General features: G+C 38.6%; 1 protein-coding gene across 1 annotated transcript in view; it reads right to left on the bottom strand.

Annotated features, from left to right (window-relative positions):
* Positions 1–13,003, bottom strand: part of GRAP2 (GRB2 related adaptor protein 2) — a 77,112-nt gene extending 64,109 nt beyond the window's left edge. The window contains exon 1 of the mRNA XM_060189004.1: positions 12,781–13,003. The gene's annotated coding sequence lies outside the window, so the exon portion shown is untranslated. The remainder of the gene's footprint in view (positions 1–12,780) is intronic.
* Positions 13,004–14,017: the final 1,014 nt, after the last annotated feature.

The raw sequence follows: 14,017 nt of genomic DNA, 5'->3' as shown, positions 1-14,017 counted from the left end.
AGTTCACATACAGTATATAACTAATAAATACATGTTTGCGGCAACTCTCACAGGCAGGCAATTTAGAAAGGCTCCAGAGAGCAGCCAACAGATTAGAGGTCTGAAAAGAGACTGTTGGGGTGACATGCCGGTGAGGTTGACATTCTCTAGCCTGAAAAAAAAGGAGGCTGAGTCCAGCAGCTGGGAAGACATTTTGCACTTAATGAATGGTAAAAAGCAAGTAGGATGAAAGGAAATGGGCTTCCATTTTAAGTGGGGAGATTTAGGACTAGGGCTGGCTGGGAAGAATGCTTTAACCTAAAGGTGTTATAAGGCATTAACACAAGCTTTTAAGAACTCTTTCTCTGGAATTTTTGCAGGAAGAAGAGCTCATCTTTAAGAAACAATGGAGGTGTTATGCACTAGGGAAATGCTCTGGAAAACCCCTCCACAATATCCTGTCTTACTTAGTCTGTGACTTGTCTGCAGCTTGTGTCAAGACCCAGCTTGCTCCTTGCCTTCCTTTCCTTCCACTTGCTGGAGGCACTTGACCTGCGAAGCAAGTCAACCACAGTGTAAACTCAGCACTAAGCCTTTTCTCCGTTAGGAGGGATTTAAGCTCACTATAACTGAAAGCACAGCTAACTCTGCATCAGATCACCTCCTGCTGCCATCCTGGCTCTGAGGTGTCCCACTTCTAGCAAGTAGATTCCACCTCCTTCCTAAATTCACATCTTAATGGATTTACTTGAAATCCATTTGTGTACTTCTAGACTGTGACCTGAAAAACGTTATTTTCCAGGTATAACATGTTTTTGAAATAATGCATGCAGGTCCTAGCTATCTCCCTCGCCTTTGCGATCAGACCTAATGTCCACTCTAGGATTCAACGTTGTCTCCCACTGCCCCAGCTCATACTTGATGCTAGCCTCTGAACTCCAGCCCTGCTACCCAAAGCTGTCTTTGTGCACAGACTTAACCTAGATGTTTCTTCTCACCTGTGGCTGAACTCTCCCCTTCCTGCCCTCTGGTACTCACCATCATCAATCAGGATACCACAAATCTTTTTGTCTGACCATAAACTGGTATGCCACATGGATTTATTTCTCTAAGACATTCTTACTATGTATGGGTGTACATCTAAGTCTCTCTTTGCATACCATATTCACCCACAACAGGACTTCTTGACCTGTAACTGCTGGCATTTGGGGCTGGCAAAGTCTTTCTTGGTAGACTGTCCTGTGTATCATAGGGTCTTAGCGGCATTGCTGGCTTCCACCTATCAGATAGTAGTGGCACCAGTTCTCCAAATTTTGACAGCCAAAAGTGTTTCTAGGCATTGTCAAATGTTCCTCATGGGGGAAAGGTGTCAAAATCAAATCCCTTGTTGATAATTCCTGCTCTACAAGAACCCAGAAAGGCAAGTGTATTTTAAGTTTACTTATATATACACTTGGAATTGAATATATATATAGAATATTTAAATATGCTAAAATTTTAACTGACATCTCTAAAGTTTTCTTTTCTTTCTTCTCTTTCTTTCTGTCTTCCTTCCTTCCTTCTTTCTTTCCTTTCCTTTTTCTTTCAGGAATATTTCTGGGGCTCAGTGCCTGCATAGCTCTACCATTCCCAGGGCTTCACCTCCAGCAGGTGGGGAGCAGGAATTTGAACCTAGGTCCTGATGCAATGTAAATAACTTGTGCACTCTACCAGGCAAGCCACCACCTGGCTCTCAGTCCTAAACTTTTAATAAATACCAAATGGAGATATGTAGATTTATATTACAACACAAGGTAGATGATGGACAAGATGGGACAACACCTCTTTCCTCTAGGTGATTGCTGAGATGTTATTGTATATAAGAATCAACAGGGTAATCTGTTTAAAGTTCAGATTCAGACTCAGTAGGGTAGAGATAGGACCTAAGGTCCTCATTTCTAACAAGCTCCTAGGTGATCACCTTACTGGGAGGGAGCATCGGATTGAGTAAGGATGCCCTGGAACAAAGTCACCAGTGAAGAGTAGGAGAACTACTATCAAGGTTGCTAAAGCAACATTAAAAATCTGCATGGCAAAAACAGATTAGACAAATGTGAACACTCCTGTATCTTCCTATAATGAATGAAATTGCTCACGGGTATGTCTTGATAATGTGATGTTTCCATTATACAGGAATTATCAAGAGTAGACAAGTTACTTGTGAGTTCTTTACTTTGGCCAGAAATGAGAATCTATGAATCTAGTTTGGCAAGAAATTTAGAACTTTCCAAAAGTCTGCCAGAATCCTAAACTTTAAGGTCTTTGTAATATTCATTTTACTAGTAGAAGGGGTTATGGCTGAGGGTGGAGAGAGGCAAGTCAGCTTAAATGGGACCTTGCAATGAAACAGATACTCTTTCTGGTGTTTACTCAAATTGAGGATAATGTGTGTTGAATTTACAATGACATTACAAGATATTGCTACAACTCCATATCAGATAACTCAGTTATAGCTTTAAAACACTTGCAAAAATGAATGTACTTATTATAACATATAGTGATAAGGCTAATTAAATTTCTGAAAGCTGCTAAGAGCCTAAAATTAAATTTTCCTCCTCTCATAGAATTCTGCCTCTGAGTATCTTGCCTGAAAAGTGTTTTAGAGCTCTCTCTTGCTCTTCCCACACCAGCATTACTACTGGGGCTCAGTGACTAAAGGATGAGTCTATCACTTCTAGAACTATTTTCTTTCTTTTTTGATAGAGACTGAGAGAAATTGGGGTGGAGGGTTAGAGGGGGGGTTAGAGGGGTTAGAGAGAGGGAGAGAGAGAGAGAGGCCTACAGTACTGCTTCACTGCTTATGAAGCTTTCTGCCTGCAAGTGGAGAGCAGGGGCTTGAACCTGAGTCCTTGCACATGGTAACATGTGCATTTTACCAGATGTGCCACCTCCCAGCCCTTAGTTGGCCATTCTTGAGATGACAGTAGCCACTCACATTTGTTCCTACTTTACAGTTAGGGAAACTGAGGTTGTCTATTTTCTCTAAAGATGCAGATTTCTCTAGGGTTACAGACAGTGTTTTTTTTTTTTTTTATGATAAGCAATAAAGTTCTGGTCCTTTTGAGGTCTCTTCCATGATGAATTAGCTATGCCCTCATGTCAACAAAGTAAGTACTCATTTGCCAACAAGGGCAACTAATTCACTAGGTCTGAATATTCTGACAGGTTGTTTTCCATGTGTGTAATCAAATATAGTAAGCATAAAGGTCTCTGTAAAGTTAATCATTTTTTTATTGATGTGGTTTTTGTCTTTCTGTTCTGTCGTTCTTCAGTTGTTGTGTTTTGAGTGCAAGCCAGGCTATACTAAAGACCTTTATGATAAGTGCTGTCACCAACCTCAGAGACTACAACAATAGTAACTGAAGCAGGATTGATGCAGTTCAACCAATACCATTTAGCCAAACAACACCTCCAATCCAAGAAAAAAATAGCAACCAAACAAAAGAAAAAAACAAGAGACACGAAAAATGGGAAAGTAAGAATAGACAATTTTGCAAATCTACTGTCCACTATAAATTCTATGGATCTAAAGGGAGGAAAGGGAAGTAGAGAAGGCACACACACATAGAATCCACTCCAAGTCAGATTTTTTCCCCCAAATAATTCACAAGTGAGTATCAGTAAATTCATAAAACAAAAGAAGGAGGAACGAAGAAAAGAATAAAAAAAAAAGGAAGAAAGAAGAAAAAAAGAAGAGCAGTGAAAGGAAAGAGTATTTTTTTTTAATTAGCTAAGAGGAGGGAAAAAGGAGAATGGAGAGAAGAGGTAGAGAGAAACAAGTTCCTCTCACAATGGATAGGACATCCAGTCACCTAGCAATAGAAAAAAAAACAACGGTTAATTTTGGTCAACCTGCAGAAGGTGTATGGAAAAGGGACACATGTACATAGTAATAGTAGTAATAAAATAAAATAAAATAAAATAAAATAGAGTAGAAAACCCCTAGCAGTCTGTCTGCTGCTTGGACCGCTTGATTGGCTACAGGCAGCCTGAGCAAAGACCACCAATTGTAAAAAGTATCCAAAAAAAAAAAAACCCTCCAGGTAGTCTTTTCCAGGCACGGATGAGGCTCTGATTGGTCAGGTATTTTGTCATTCAAATAGAGCTCCAGCCACTTAAAAAAAAGAGAGAGAAGTTAAAGGAAGAGGCTTGGAATGGCACCCCTGGTGAGCCAGGAATCTTGGTAAAGAAAATAGCTCAGCAGGGAGCCTGCTAAGGGAGGCTATGCAGCCCCCCCCCCCCCAGGGCTGGTACTGGGGGGGGGGGGTGAGCTCAGAAATAATCAAAGGATTTTCTTTTGTCCCCCTGACCTCCATTTGTCAGCCCAAGAAAGAGTTATAGGACTGTATTTTGGTGTCACTCTGACCAGTTTGTGTTCACCCTCCTACAGACAGCCCAGTATCCTACCCTATCCAGCGGATCCCGGGTTGCAAGCTGCTGCCTCTTGCAGCTCACGGCAGCTGCAGCTCCAAAGTTGCCATTTTTGTCTCTATAAATTTAAACCTCTGTGCCTAGGTTCTTTTTTATTTAAATAATATAAGTACAGAACAAGAAAGCTCAGGATTTATAGTAGCACATGGGAACTCATGGGTTTTAGTTTACCTCAATTTCAGTATAAATCAGCAGTGTGACATGAATGCCCAAAGGCTAATATAATTTGGGGCCATATTAATAGAAGTATAGGGTATAGTTTTCAGGAGGCAATCACTCTATGGTGTTCGGAATTTGCCAAACCACTCCCAGAAAACTCAGTCCCAATCTAGGCACAAGTCCACAAGTCTACCAGAGGCAAAGACTTAAAAAAATGTAGCAAGATAGAAGCCACACCATAAGAGAAGTCACTGAAAGAGCCAAAAATATTTATGCTTGCAAAAGGAGATGGCTGGAAGTGAGAAACAAAAGCAGCTTATCTGGGAAAATAGTAGAAGTACAGTTTTCAGTGGTAGAAGTTTAGTTTCTGGACCCACAAGAAAAAATATTCAGAAGTGCCTTGTAATTTGCAGAATAAACAGATCTTCAAAGAAGAAGATGCTGTCCCTCTACAGGTTCCTGGAATTGGGCACATTTGTGAATGTAACTCACCAAGCTGTCTCGAAACTTTACATCAGGCTCAACCTGATGCTGTTGACTGGCTACGGAAGAAGGGCAAACGCTAGAAGAAGGAGGAGGAGGAGGAGGAGGAGGAGGAGGAGGAGGAGGAGGAGGAGGAGGAAGAGGAGGAGGAGAAGAAGAAGAAGAAGAAGAAGAAGAAGAAGAAGAAGAAGAAGAAGAAGAAGAAGAAGAAGAAGAAGAGGAAGAAGAAGAGGAAGAACCAAGCTGTGCCTATCTACCTGGGGGTGTACCTCCTCTGAGCAGCCCTTTCTATAAAGCGCCTCAAGCATTTTGTTCTGTTATCTTCTCTGCATCAGTTGCAGCATTGCAGCAGCACCCCCCCCTTTTTGTCCTAGTTTCCCTAATAGCTGTTAATTCCTTAGAGAAAATGACCCTGTTTTGCTTTTGCTTTTATTGCTCTCAATGTTCTCAGCACATCTGGTTGCCTCAAGGTAGAGACTGAGGGAATGTTTGCTGACAGTAGACAAAAGACAAATTAAAGTAACCAGACAGGTTATTTTTTATAGCATCTACATGACAAAGCATTATAGCATGCTCTCTTGATGATAATAACACCTAATTGATCCTTCACTTTAAAAATAATATGAGCTGACAAAGTTGGACATGTAGTAAATCTTACTTTTTCTCTGTATCTTGCATTTGAAAATAAAACAAGCCATGCTGGAGAAAAATCAAGTTTGCTTACCATCTTTCATGCTCTAAGTTTTAGGAATTACTCTCTAGCTAGGAGACTCTTTGACTTCACATTTTCTCTGTCTTTGTTTATTTAGATATTTGCAGGCTACCATGGGTCAAGTCACAGCACCAGTGTCTGGTTTGTAAAACAAATGAGTACTCTACTTAATACCATTAGTTTAGGAAATAGAAATTCCACACAATGAATTTGTTATAGACAAAAATTTGTAAAGACAGCACTTTATAAATGAGCTATTGCATAATTATCTCCAAGATCCAGAATTGCACCTGGGGCAACAGTGCATGACTTTCCAAGTCTCCTGTGTAACAGGTTAAATGACGGTGTCATTTTTCTCAAGAACATAGGAGAAGATGGAGCACAGTGAGTCATCCTTGGGCTGAGAATAGAACATAGAACACAGGAGCTAAGTTCATGCTCCACCACTTCATCACTGGACAGTATCATCTTCCATAGTTCAAGGACCTGACATGATACAGAGTAAATTGTATACTTCTAATGATGTCAACAAGGTTAACTCTACTCACCAGCCTGAAGTTCATTTAGAAGACTCAAAGAGCAAAAGACTCAAAAATAAGGCCCCCCAATTTCCTGTTCAGGTTAACAGAATTTCTCTGGAATTAGTTCACGGTCAAGAGTGGGTTGGTTTTTCTGAAATATAGCAGACCTTAGATTCTGGAGTTTGACTGTATGTCAACCAATGTTTTTATAAAATCAGAGTTTACTGACAACTGGAGCATGACGATTTTCTGCTTGTTTGGGCTTCCTGGAGAGACCTAGAATTAAACCAGGACTAAATCTTGGATTTTGTATACTTGCCAGCATATGCTGATACTACTTTTTATAAATCTGAAGCAAATGTTAAGATACAAATTTGTTCTAGCTATGCTGATCCTAAGATTTCTAAATATCTCCATACGTAAAGGGTGTGGTCCCATCCTTTCTTGTCTCAGGACTTCTGTGATCAGCATTCCAGGCCCTCTCATGTCTCACCAATTCTCAAGCACATTTTGGGGACATAAAAGAAAATAACTCTTAATAATAAAAAACCAGGTAGAAAATCTGAGTCCTTCAAAAGGAATAACCTTTCTTTCTAAAAGGGTAAGACCTATCAGCTCAAAGTAAGTCCACCAGCTTTATTAATTTCCATATTATACTCTGAACTACCCATGAGGGATAATAAAATATGGTGTCTGACTGATGCACAAAGTAGAATTGCTGGGAGACTGTCAGCTCTGCAGGATAATGAAGCAACCAGAAGAATTGTACACAGGTAACCCACAAAAGCATTCTTGATATTTACAGTTTCTAACTGGATGGGAACTGCAAAAGATGCCATCATGAATTGGACATCAGCTCTCAGGAAAGGCTGAAAAGTCTTGCCACATATGACAGAAAAGGTCATCTCCTTTTGTTGTGAGACCCAGTGGGATTAGGCAGTTTACAACAGAACCAAAAGGGCTTCAGAAAGCATGTGGTCTAACCTCTCACTTAACCGAGAAGGAAACTGAAGCTCAGAGAGGTTACAATGCCTTGTTTAAAGTCATGCAGGTAGTTTCTAATAGAGCCAGACTCCAGATGTTCAGGAGCCCCGCCAAGGATCCCTTCATCTGCAGAATGCTGTGCCCAGACCAGTGTACTGGAACTAGCCCTGGGCTATAATCAAAGAGCTTGGAAGTAGATATTGGCAGGCTTTAGCAAAATTACCTTGAGCAAGTCATTTAAGCTCACAAACTTTGATTTTCCTATCCTGCAGCTTGTGAGGTGAAAAGTGTAGTCTGCTTACCTCAGAGATCATAGCCAGATCAATAAGATAATGTGTGAAAACCCTCTAAAGCCTTGCAAGACTCAGGGAAAAAAAAATTCAGATAAATGGCATTTTTCTTGTTGAGTAACAGTGGATAGATGCCAGGAGATATATGAGATGTGTGAGGATGAGTGCTAGGCATTTTTATCTTTAGGGTTTCTTTTTCCTTTTTTTACATTTATTGATTTAATAATGATCGACCAGATCGTAGGATAAGAGGGAAGGAGTCTTTCTATAGCTTTCATCAGCTTCTTAAATGTGCCTGATACTTGCCTTTGCAACCTACCACAGCCAGTAAAGACCCTTGTGCTATGTATTTCATCATATTATTCAACTTCAAGTGTTGACAATATAGCAAAATGCAATATTATTTTTTTAAGGTTTAAAATATGATTGAGATCTCCCTGCTTGCTAACTCAGGAATCCATGTATTTTTAGATTAAATTGTTTTGAGAGAGATGCTAATTTTATTATATTTTGCTCCATAAAAGGGTGGAAAATATAGGACTTAAAAATGACGAATACAAGTCTCAAATTACAAATCAAGTAGGTTTTCCCCTCTACTTATGTAATCTCTGAGCAATGTCTCCTAGTTATTTATTTTTTGTTAAAAATCATATTTAACAAGAGAACTATCTACTTATTATTTACTAAGTTCCTACTGAGTTCTCAGCTGTTCCTTTCCAGTATTTTCCCACAAAGTACTAGACAAAAAACACAAATCAAAAACCTTGTATAGGCTGCCACATTAAGCCTGTGGTTCTAGAAGGCTGAGAGGTGTGATGAAAAAGTATTATGCATGACCAATTGATCAATTAGCATGTTTTTCATTAAAAATACAAAAAGGCAGAACCAATTTAGGAATGACTGTGCTGGAAGTACATAAAAAACATTATTAATGTTTTTTATCCTCTCATTTATTTTTGGTTCTCTGCAGAAAATTACACTTGAGAGTTTTCTGTAATATCAACTGAAGGAATGAACGAGACAGCATTGGAACACTTTTGTAATGCTAATGAGAAGGAGCAGTACACTTTGTAAGGCCTTTTCAACGTACGGATATATTTTCAGAAGGCACAGGTTGACTGACAAAATATCTGAGTATTTGAGATAACCAGTCAGGGAAGTTCCCAACTAACAGAAGTCATCCATCGTTCCTGTAAAGAAATCCAGTGTGCTCTCTTGTAAATCTGACAATGGGTATACTCTTGTGTTTCAGTGGCAAAATTATATATAGTACAAAAGAGTGAAAAATGAGAGGGATTTTTCTCCTTTGACTACATCAAATGTCATCTGCTGTTCCAAGACTCTGAGGTCTCATAATTCCCCTCTTACATAATTCCTTTCAGTTTTTCCCCTTCCAATCCTTTCATTGTTCTTTCTACATTTTTTAGTTCCTAGTATGTATATTTATGTTTAAAGTTTCTTTTTTAAAAATATTTATTTTATTTATTTATTCCCTTTTGTTGCCCTTGTTGTTTTATTGTTGTTGTCGTTGTTGGATAGGACAGAGAGAAATGGAGAGAGGAGGGGAAGACAGAGAGGAGGAGAGAAAGACACCTGCAGACCTGCTTCACCGCCTGTGAAGCGACTCCCCTGCAGGTGGGGAGCCGGGGTTCAAACCGGGATCCTTATGCCGGTCCTTGTGCTTTGCGCCACCTGTGCTTAACCTGCTCTGCTATAGCCCGACTCCCTGTTTAAAGTTTCTTACAAAGAACTTTGAGTTATTTAATTTGAATAAGTATACTCATCAATGTTTAACAGAATATTATTTGTTATTTAGGTAATGTGGTGAAACAGTGCTTCCAATTTTTCAATAACTTCTTATATGGTGGTAGTGGGGGATGGTCCTGGTATAGATTTTCATTCAATTCCATCTGTGCCAGTTTATATTACACATGTCAACCTTCAGAGAGAAATGGAGAGAGGCGGGGAAGACAGAGGGGGGAGAGAAAGACAGACACCTGCAGACCTGCTTCCCTGCCTGTGAAGCGACTCCCCTGCAGGGGGCTTGAACCGGGATCCTTAAGCCGGTCCTTGTGCTTTGCGCCATGTGCTCTTGAACCACTGTGCCACGGCCCAGCCCCTGCTTTTCTTTTTTTTACTAACTAGATCCCCCCTTTTTTTTGGCATGGGAAATGTTGGGGAGAGGACTGACAAAGATTAGATATAGACTAGATATTAAGTGGTTCATGGGATTACTATTTATCTTATTGTCGTTATTGCCTTTGATGCCTATTTAGGGCTGAATATCACTTTGTCTCTAACTTAAAAATAGATTAGAAAAAGACAAAAAATATATATCCACAAATTAGTAATTGTTGAACTTAGGAGGTGAGTGTAGAGGCATTCATTGTACTAATATTTTAACCTTTTAGAAATTTTCTTTTTATTTATAAGCTGACTTACATCTTCTACAGAAAGCACATAAAGCTTACCTTCATGCACATTGCCATTTATTTCTCTAAAATATCTGAAAATACATATACTAAAATAAAACTATTTTTAAAATTACTCAATTTCTATTGATTTAAACTTAATAAAAACCTAGCATTAACATTGTTGAAAGAAACTTCGTGCTTGAACCCAGGGCCTGACACAAATGCTGAATAAATGCTGATAAATATTTATTTGTCAAATGTGACTGTGTCCTTCTGTAAAGTATAAAGTGCCAATGGGAAAATAAAAAGAAGAAAAAGGAGGAAAAGAGACACAAAAGACTCTGCTGCTTCTTTTTTTTATTTTTTAAATATTTACTTTATTTATTCCCTTTTGTTGCCCTTGCTTTGCTGCTTTTTTACAGGTCCACATATGCCAAGTCAATATGTGACATGTACAAAAGAGGGGACAATCCATCCTTTCCTTTGATTCAAAAAACTTCAGCTATCAAGATTTCTCACCAAGTCATGGGTTCATTTTATGAGAGCACAAAAATGAAGACACTTCTGCCCTCAAGACTAACCAAGTAATAACTGTTACTTATTTAAGAAATCATGATGGAATTATGCTTAATGACACATGCTTGAACAGTTGTCGACTTTTCTTACTTACGGATAGAGACAAATTCTGCTCAAGTTTAGGGATGAAAGCCCTTAGGTCACCAACACCAGCAGGTGTTATGCTTTGGGAATCGTCAGCTTTGTGAGAATTAGTATGATTTTGGGCTCTTCCAGAGGCAATGGCTCTGAAAGAGATACTTTCAGACAGTGAGATGTATTTTCTTTAAGAGGTGAGAAAAAATTATCAAAATTCAAAGAAATAGAAATGTATCATCTTGCATTCATAGTGTCTTATCCCTCAAGGTACATTATCTTAAATCATTTATTTTTTACAGTATTCTCATGATGTAGACATAGAACAATTGAAATAAAAAAATAAAAAGAATTTTTTATCAGGACCCAAGATGTGAAATATATTCAAAAGAATATTATATTAGCAATTGAGGTATTTCTTCATATTGAACAAATCGATCACCTCCTTCCTTCTGCTTCAATAAAGTCATTTAAGAAAAGATAAAGTATGTTACAGTTCAGGGAGAATAAGATTACAGTTTACTGCATGGGAGACACTCAAAGTTCAATCTAAAAAGATCGTTTTATTTAATGACTTTGTGCTCTCTTGTTATAAAAAGTTCTTGAGAAAGGTACAGATCAGAATATTAGAAGCTTGAAATTCAGATGTACTTACATGGTTGTCTGGTTACACAGTATTCTTTATCTAATAGTAGATCTTTTTGTAAAGTGGATCACTTTCAACTTATTTGATAAACCTGAAGTGTTGTTAGTAATACTGGGTTGTTAAAGCAAAGTATACTTTTACAATTTTTTCCCCTGAAATAAAAAATTATAACAAAAAAAGGGGAAGGATCCCACTAAAGAAACAACAATCTATAGTAATGTAGTTGGATAGGAGGGAGAAAATATTTTTCAACCTGAAGTCTCCCCTTCTCAAATGCTATAAGATGAGCATATACAATCTGCTTCATTGGCTTTTTAGAACCTAGACATTTTTGCTTCTCTTAATTTACCTGGGGATGTATATTTTCAGTAATGTGAAACTAAGATATATTTGTTAACAACATTTCACTGTAGGTATATAAACATGATATTTTAAAGTGAGTGAAATCTTTTGTGGTATACTCAGTTCTCATGTTCAGGAACAGGTGGGGCTGAGAGTGAAAAGAATTTGTCTTCAGATTCAGTATCTACACTGAAGAGAGCTTTAGTGGTAGCTTTAGGGATTCACTACTGATTAAGACAAAGATTGACTATACCCTCTTAAAATAATAATTTCACCACAAAGTTTTCTTTTTTAAAAAGAACTTAAGTAGTGAATTCACTTTCTTCACCTCATCTTGGATGGAGCTTGAGCGAATCATGTTAAATGAGATTAGTCGGAAAGGGAAGGAAGAATATGGGATGATCTCATTCACAGACAGAAGTTGAAAAACAAGAACAGATGGGAAAATACAAAGCAGAACTTGGACTGGAGTTGGTGTATTGCACCAAAGTTAATGACTCTGGAGTGGGGGGAGGGTTCAGGTCCTGGAACATGATGGAGGAGGGTTGAATTATTATGTGGTAAACTGAGAAATGCTACACATGTACAAATTATTGTATTTTACTATTGACTGAAAACTATTAATCCTCCAATAAACTAATTTTTTTAAAAAAAGAACTTAAGTTGATGTTTTTTGTCAAGGTAACATAGATACTAAGAAGTAGAAATGCAAGCGACAAGAGAAATCCTAACCTTAAAGTGTTAATGTTCATTCCTTGCTGTTCAGCCCTTCACCCCTACTCCAAATCTGGATCAGATACTGACAGTGGAGATGTGGTATGTCACCTCTGTGATCCTAGGCAGTAATGCCTCCCCTTGAAATGGCTCAGAAGCCAATTAGTGGAATTTTTTGTGTAATGAGCTAGGCAAGAAACATGTCTTCTAGTTCATTTGCTAGAAGTCCAATTCTAACACCACAAATCGTTAGAGCAGATTTCCAGACCTTAGCCAGTGGACCAAAATATTAAAAATAATATTTAGAGAGCCCTTGGGATTCATTTTAATTAGATCTGATTCATAGGAAACATCCTGCAAGTTATAGAACTGCTCAAAATCTCTAGAGTATATAGATTGCTATTATATCACATACCTTTTAGGAGAGAAGAGGTTGAGTCTATGTCTTGGCTTTGCCAGCGAGTTCTTAGAGTTCTCTGTTGTGAGAAGGACGGTGAATTCCAACATCAAAATCTAGCATTTCAGAGTACAGGTCCACCTTGTGTTATCTTACAAGCACCACACTAAACAGGGTAAAAACTCACAGATTCATTAATAATGCCTCCTCCTAGCTAGCTACCTTTGTACTCCCTCCTCCTCCAAACTACCCCCAGCCAGCCCAGCAGTCTGTAGGCAAACCACACAGGAACTAGCAGATACAGGGTTTCAGAGAGTTGGGTGTGAGCCTTAGATTATGTGGTTTTGTTTTCTTGCTGCCAGAGTTGAACTAAAATGCAGGAGGTTCGCTGAAACAGTTTTGCTTCTTTATGCTTAGTTTCAGTTTTAACAATTTCCCTCCTGTACAATTATGCTCACATAAGAAAATTTCTAATGCTAGAGATGGTCCATCAGCAAGCAGTGAATAGTCTCAGGGAGGATTCATTTTTCTCTCAATATCTCCATGCATACAGAGAAACATTAGCACTACTTAAGGAGACTTATTTACTACTACCTTGAATCTTCAAGTGCTAAGATTGCAGAGAAAATGCTTTCTTGCTGCATGCAGCCCATATTACTCAAAGCCAGTCCACAATATTTCCCTTAACAAAAAGGTGAGGCAATAGACAGGTACAAACTATCAATAGAACTGTTACTTTAACTGGGGAGGAGGACAGGGGAACATTTCCTAAGTAGGTTGGACTACAAGGATGTCTGGGATTTTAAGATATTTCACTCAAAGTTTTTGTCATCTTTAACTTTCTGTCTGCCTCAGAGTCCATGTGCAGAGCCACTAACTACACCAGCTCAGCATTCTCACCTTTAACTGTCTTACTTCTTATCTTCAAATTGTCCTTCAAAATGTTATCTCTTTAAATTCTTTCCTTTGACAACAACAGCAATCTGTAAAAGCCTTTTCCTCTCTCTTGGATCTTGCTAGAAAATAAACTGCCAATGGCTAGGTAAGGACACACTCATTTGAGCATATATATCCCCAGGGTTTAAGCTCCTCATCTCTACCTGGGGGGGGGGGGAGTTACAGGTGCAGTGGGGCAGTGTTGAAGGTGTCTCTCCTTCTCTTTCTATCTCTCAGCCTTTGTTTCTCACTCTCTGTCTATCATTCACTATAAGAGAAAAAAAAAAGTCCACCAGGATCAGGGAAGTCATGCAGGCAC

This window comes from Erinaceus europaeus, chromosome 4 (genome assembly GCF_950295315.1).
Source record: "Erinaceus europaeus chromosome 4, mEriEur2.1, whole genome shotgun sequence".
NCBI lineage: Eukaryota > Metazoa > Chordata > Mammalia > Eulipotyphla > Erinaceidae > Erinaceus > Erinaceus europaeus.
The sequence above is the reverse complement of the archived record's forward strand: the minus strand, read 5'-3'. Positions and strand labels throughout refer to the sequence as shown.